The sequence below is a fragment of the Terrapene carolina genome, unplaced genomic scaffold (assembly GCF_002925995.2).
Source record: "Terrapene carolina triunguis isolate 2854851 unplaced genomic scaffold, T_m_triunguis-2.0 Scaffold58, whole genome shotgun sequence".
In the NCBI taxonomy this organism is placed as follows: domain Eukaryota; kingdom Metazoa; phylum Chordata; order Testudines; family Emydidae; genus Terrapene; species Terrapene triunguis.
The window spans coordinates 91,702,052-91,709,363 of record NW_020664409.1 but is presented as its reverse complement, the minus strand read 5'-3'; the positions used below and the strand labels follow the sequence as shown (position 1 = coordinate 91,709,363).

At 41.9% G+C, this 7,312-nt stretch overlaps 1 protein-coding gene across 2 annotated transcripts in view; it reads left to right on the top strand.

The window, feature by feature from the left end:
• Positions 1-7,312, top strand: part of SNTB1 (syntrophin beta 1) — a 156,645-nt gene that overhangs the window by 124,419 nt on the left and 24,914 nt on the right. The window lies entirely within an intron of this gene.

Here is a 7,312-nt window from a genome sequence, read left to right as displayed (position 1 = left end):
AGCTTTCTGTAAATGAATCAAATTTATTATGAATGTGGACATAACCAATTCATCAAAGACAAAGAAAAGGGGGGAAAATACACAGGCAAACATACCCCAGTGTGTGTCAAAGCTATTTATTTTTTCTTTAACACAGAAGAGCATTTAAGAGGTGGGGGGCAAACATAGTAAGGATCTAGTTTTCAAAAGTTCTTTTGTTGTTGTTGTACTTTGGGTTCCTGATAATGCAACACCACAATATCTGAGGTTTTTTAACCACTTTTTGTGAAGCATAAACCACCATAACAGAACAGTTCTCTTAAAGGCCATATTTGGATGCTTCCTGAAATGAAGTCTGCTAGATAATTTGTTTACTAAACTGGGAATGTAATTGAAATGGCTCTTTTGAGTTAATGAAAATATAAACTAGCTCTCCAAAATAGACCAAGGACTCTAATTTAATTATCTGTGGGACTCACAAATTGAAAGTACTCTTTCATCCATTCCTGAAAGTCTGAAATGGACAAATTCCTGAAGTTTAAAATAAACACTTATAAAAAAGAAACCTAAGGCAGATGAAAGAATCAGGGGCCAGATCCTCAGCTGGAATAAATGGGTCTGTTGAACTCAGTGGAGCTACGTCCATTTATACCAGCTGACTCTATGGCTCAAAGTATATAAGTAAAAATATAAAAGCTGTCATAAAACTAGGATGTCTTTCAAGGGAGATTTTTTTTTTCCCCAAGAGGGGGGAAAAAGACCCTGCTTTCCTTTGAAATATAAATTGGTTTATGTTTGTCGTGTATCAGAGGGATTGCACTTTTAGGCCCTGATCTTGCAAAGAATGGTGCCTGGGCATGTGAGTAGCCTTTGGGAAGGCTGGATTAATTGGATTATTAATGTCAATAAAATTGCACATGTGCTTAAGTGTTTGCAGGGCAAGGTCCTTAGGGCTAAGTCATGGCATTAAGCCACAGCCCTCAAAAAGGGGAGGCATCACCACAGCAGGCACTTGCTCTTCTTGCTGCATGGAGCCAATTCTGCTAGATGTTGCGAGTCGGTAGTGGGTGGCCCATGCCTCTGCACCTCTCTGAGGAGACTAGCACTGGCAGTGGTGCTGGCCAGGCGATGTCCTGATGCTCAAGTTGGTAGAAGAACTGACATTGTGGCCAGCCATTGCAAATGCATCCAAGGGTAGGGAAGGCTCAAACTTGTTCTGCTGTATCCTAGATCTATTTTATTTTCATGTGCTATTCTCAATGATAAATTAATAGGACGCTCTCTAAGTTTAAACAAGGTTTTTCTCCCATGTCCACCTCACATTTCCTCTCCAAGTGCCTGCCCTGGTGAAGTCAGAATGCTAACTCTATGACACTGTAATCATGGATTGACTGTAGATTGTTGACAATGCACAGTGGTCACCCATACAAGTATTTCAGCTGCCATCACTAAATGCAGCATTATTTGTAAAACAGCACAGCAGCACCTAGGGGCCCCAAGTGAGGTCAGGGAGCCATTGTACTAGGCATTATACACACACAGAGTAAGTGACAGCCGCTGCCCCAAAGAATTTACAGTCTAAATTGACAGGCCAAAGAAAAGGGGGGGGGGGAAGAAATCTTGTTATCCCTGTTTTACGGATGGAGAAATGAGGCACAAAGAGATTATGCGAGTTTACCCAGGACGTTTGTGGCAGAGTGAGACTTGAACACCGATTTCCTGTGTTCCAGTCCCGGGCCGAGGAATTCCCTGTACTAGACACAGGAAAATTAGAAAGTGCTCCACGTACCACAGAAAAGTTTTGTAAAGACAAAACTGAAAAGTGTTTACAGGCAGTCTCTGTAAAACCAGGATTTTAACTGCACTGCTGGATGAGGTAGGTCAATAAGCTGAGTTGCTAACAGCACAAAGAATACTTGTTCTGGGCATTTCTTCTTGTTAGAGTTCTCTTCTTTTTCAAGTTTGCTTGTCCATTAAACCTATAAATGGTAAAGATTGTCTAGAATGGTCAAAGACCCTTTACTTGGTAGACCACATCAGTGTCTTTCTAATTTCAGGGGCCATATTTACTACAGGTACAAACCGGTACAACTCCATTGACTTCAATGGAATTATAGCTGCTTATGCAAGTGGTGAATTTAGCTAGGAGGCATTAAAGACAGCATTAAAGACACTTCCAAGTATAAATTTCAGTATTATTTTAGATATGTAAAGTGATGTTTTGTGATAATATTTTGGGTGCTGGTTCTTAATCAGTGGCCTTTTAAAAATTCAGGCACTCAGTGAAGGTAATCCCTTCACTCCCATTACTATTAACAGGTGTCATATTCAGGAGGATGAGCAACTAGGTACTAATTTGCTTTGGGGGCTACTTTAATAGCCACGTGCAGAAGGCAACCATGTTAACTGGTTTGGAAGAGCTGCACTCCATATTATTGACATGGGATGAAGATTTTTGAACCCAATTTTATTTTGAAAAGTATTTATATAGCTCTTATCTAGAAACATTCATCTTTAATCTAATACAATGTTTTGGCTTTGAAGAAGGTCTCCGGCTTAAATGCTTGATCGGATGGTGGTTTTACGTGTCTGAAAGATAAAGGCACTTTGGATTATATGTGAATATGACGCCTGTTAATAGTAATGGGAGTGAAGGGATTACACTGTGATCCTGAATTTTTAAAAGGCCACTGACTAAGAATCAGCACCTAAAATATTATCACAAAGCATCACTTTACATATCTAAAATAATACTGAAATTTGTACTTGGAAGTGTCTTTAATGCTGTCTTTAAGACATGTCAGATATTTACAGTAATTTTGAAGTTGATCAGATCTTTTACTAAGCTAACAGACAACACCGGGCTAAAGGGCACATTTTGAGCAATTGGATATGGGAAATTAACCTGGACGAAGCAGGGCCGAGTCCTATCAACATGTTCTGCTTTTGGAGGTCACTCCCCCAGGAAAACTCCACAGCCAGTTCTCTGTTTACAGGCAGAATCATTATTATATCCTATAGTTTAGGGGAGGCTGGACTGTACAAAGTACAATACCTAACAATAGTAATAACAAAAACACGCATCAGTTTATGCACATATAATTGTCATAATATTGTTCGCAGTGTTGTTGCAGCCGTGGTCCCCGCTGGTCCCAGCATATTAGAAAGACAGGGTGGGTGAAGTAATATCTTTTATTGGAACAACTTTGAGTTAACCTTTTTCAATTGTAAGTAGTTTGAATAGTATAGGAACATATCAGCAAACATGCCAGCATTCTGTACCAATGAAGCAATAGAGCTGGTTGAAATTTTCAAAGGTTTGATTTTTTTTCAATGAAATAATTTGTCAGTGTTTTGATGGAGGGAAAGAAAATTGCAAAAACGGACAACGTTTGTACAGAGTTTTCTTTTTTCTCTTTTTTCCCATTTTTTGACCAGCAGGTTCAATGGGGACCGAGAGTCAGGAGACATTGGTGCTATTCCTGCCTCTGTCATTGGCTTCCTATGTAACCATGGGCAAGTTGCATAACCTTTCCGTGACTCTATTTCATCATCTGTAAAATGGAGACAGTGCACTACAACTCACTACATTGCTGCCTGTTATTTTGCCAACTCAAGAAGCCAATTTCTTTTTTTAGATTTAATTGTTCTTTGGTGTTTACATATTAATATCCAACAAATAATAATTGTAGATGGAGTTGGTAGCAAAGCCTGCAGTTAAAGTTGTGTAACACTTACCATTATAAATCCCAACTTTGCCAAACTTTAACCATTTGAGCTGAAATTTTCCATGCTTGTCCTGTTTTTTTGTGTTTTTAAATTGCAGCAAAAACAACTCAGTCATTTCCAGGAGTAAGGCTAGGGGAGAATAGGTGACTTTGTCAATATTAAAAATGTTTCCCAACCTTCTTTTGTTTTTTAGAAATTCTAGCACTTCCATGATTGGGAGCAGGAATTTGATGTTTGACAAGGGGCGGGGGGGAGGCACTTTGGAATTGGAGAGCATCTTTTGCTAACCCCATAAAAATCCATCCAAATTTGGCTAAAAGTTGCCATTTGCAAATACTGATCGCTTTTTAGAGACTTGCTGCTAAAAGCTCTGAAGATTCCATCTTCACTTAACATGCTTCCTGGCCCCACAGAACTTGAGTCCAGGAAGAGAAAAGCATCAGAAGCCACCACTTCGGTGTATGGAAAGAAGTGCTGAGCTGGGAGCCAGGAAGAGACTACGAGTTCTAGACTCAGGTCTTAAATACTTATGTGCACTTCACAACCCTTATTAATGATCAAAGCCTCAACTCAGAGGCCTGGCAAGTATAATCCCCCATTTTACTGATTGGGTAAGTGAGAGATTGCACAGATTCACTTCGGGCAGAGCTGGGGGAATACAACCCTTTCTCCATTGTGGTTGAGCCACAAATCCTCCATAGCCAATTTGCCTGTTAGAATGAATGTGCCAAATCTGTGTGTGGCTGTGTCTCTAACAACAAGACCCATTCCCAGCCAGGAATGCTTACTCCCAACATTGCATTGCTGTCAAGTGTATCATGTCCTGCTCTAGTGGCTGGTCCATACAGAAAATAACAGACTATTACTGCTCTTACGTCTTAACTCAAGTAGTAGCAATCTGTGCTATGGATCTGAAGGACCTACCTTCAAACTGCTGATGACCACATGATGGAATTTATATTTTCTAGTTTTTCTTTTTTAAACCTAGAAAATATAAATCCAAAAAACGACATTTAAAGAACACTCCCATGGTAAGTCCAGCACTCAAAAGTTAGGAAATGACAGGATTAAGGTCCCCCTTAATTTTTCCACTGTGGTATCTGTGTTATTAGTTGCTTGATATCTTTTTGGTGACTGGCATATTTGTGATTAGCACTTGTCTATTAATACTTTGGGTTTTGTGTTCTTGCTTGACTGTTTGATGGATTAATTGTGTGCTGCTCTCCCCCGGGAACCACATGAAAATGAGATGTTGCAGCAAGAAAAATTGTAAATAAATATATGGATGCTCATCAAAACAAATTGATGAACCTTTAATCGGTTTAGGCTGTTTTTTTCCTTGTAATTAAAATAAAGGCATTAATAACTATGGAGAAACCAGCTACCTACTTACAAAGGACTGTGATTATTGAAAGACTTAATTCACATGGGAAATACCTCTGGTATTTTAGAGTGGGACTAAGCCACACTTGAGTTGGAGATGCAAATTTATGCAGAGTTCAAGAGATTTGGGGCCTGGTGTTCTGGTTGGGAACCATCTTAGAAGTAGACCTGAACTTCCCTAAAGCTTGAGGATGTTTAATTGGGTCCTGTTTAGTCTATAAGAATACCCAGGTTTAAACTTGGTTCTGAATCTGATTCCCCTTCCCATGCTGTCAAATGTCAGTGAGGGCACAAACATGGCTCCACCATCCCTATCCTGGGCTGGTCTTTGCATGTCCTCTCCATTGTTATAGCCCATGTGTTTGTACAGTGCCTGGCACTGTGGGGTCCTGGTCCATGACTACAAGTCCTACGCACTACGGTAATACAAATAATAAAGAATAATAGTGGAAATGAGACTCACCCCCATATTTTAACGCTAGTAGATTTAATTATGTACCCTAGTACAATAAAACATGGTTCTTTAATCGGGCTGTAGAGATGTTCCCAAGTTTCAAAATTTGGTTTCAGCTCTGGATTTTTCTACCATTCAAGTGGTTTGGTTTCAGATGTTTCAATTCATATCCATCATATACAAACTTTAGAACCACATCTGAACTTCCTCTCATTTTGAGGTGTTTCGGATCAATGTTCTGGTTCAAGCCCATACCTGGTTCTGATTCTGTTAGTTTAAACTGATGCTTGTGAAAATGTTTTGAAGCCAGGACTGCACAAATAGAGAGAGAACAGTCATCAGGGGACACAGAACTCATTGGCTGCTGAAGTAAAACTCAAAACCTGCTCCAAAAATCACAGATCACTACCACTTGGGCTAAAGGAGAATTTCCATTAGCAATAGTAATATTGGTTCTTTTTAGTGGCTTTTCTGGGGAGTGGGAGCCACAAGGGACAACAATTACTAACACCAGATCAGACACCATCAAGGAGAAGTACACATACATGACCCTACATTACAAGCTGTGAATTTCAGGGGGAGATCTTTGAAGAGAATTGGCAACAGGTAGCTGTGCCATAATTGTCCTCGCTGTTGGCAGCAGAAAAGAGGGAAAATATTAAGTGGAAAGTTGGAGTATGACATCTTTTTAGGAAGGAAGGAGATGGATTTAGTGCCAGTTTTGGGTGGGTAATAGTTAAGGCTACATTTTAGTCACAGGTATTTTTAGTAAAAGTTATGGACAGGTCACAGGCACTAAACAAAATTTCATGGCCCGTGACCTGTCTAGGACTTCTACTATATACCCCTGACTAAATCTTGGGGGGAGGGGCAGCCTGGGGGCACCGCAGGTGCTCAGGTGGGAGTGCCGCAGGTGCTACAGGGGGTAGTGGGGGCCTGGGGCGTGCGGCCCAGGACCCTCCCTGGTGCTGGGAGGGTGGGGGAGCGGGCAGCAGCGTGCAGCCCAGGACCCCCCGTGGTGCTGGTGGGGGGAGAGGAGGAGTTGGCACGACCGGCAGGCTCCCTGCCTGGCGCCATGTCTCCCTGGGAGTGGCAACATCCCCCTCGCTCAGCTCCTAGGCAGAGGCATGGCTAGGCAGCTCTGCACGCTGCCTCCACTGAGTGAGGGGATGTTGCCGCTTCCGGGGAGCCCCTGAGGTAAGAGCCACCCAGAGCCCTCCTCACCCCATCCCGTGACCCAACCCCCTCCCACCCCCAAACTCCTGCTGCAGCGGGGGGCGCGGTGGCCAGTGCGACTGGTGCAGGGGCTGCCTGAGCTGCCCCCAGGCCAGGCGCACTGGCTGCCTGCTGCAGAGGTGACAAACTTGCAGCCTTAGTAATAGTCACTCTTTTTGTCCAGTTTGAACATAACATGAAATCAAATTCACTGTTTTTGAGAGAGCTTTTTCTCAATGTAAAACCAAAACATGTTTTTGTTCATGTTGCTTCAGGAAGAATGATAGATATGTAGGGCTAGAAGGGACCTTTAAGAGGTCATCTAGTCCTGACCCCTGCACTGAGGCAGGATGAAGTAAACCTAGACCAGGGGTAGGCAACCTATGGACAAGTGCCGAAGGCGGCACGCGAGCTGATTTTCAGTGGCACTCATGCTGCCCGGGTCCTGGCCACTGGTCCGGGGGGCTCTGCATTTTAATTTAATTTTAAATAAAGCTTCTTAAACATTTTTAAAACCTAATTTACTTTACATACAACAATAGTTTAGTTATA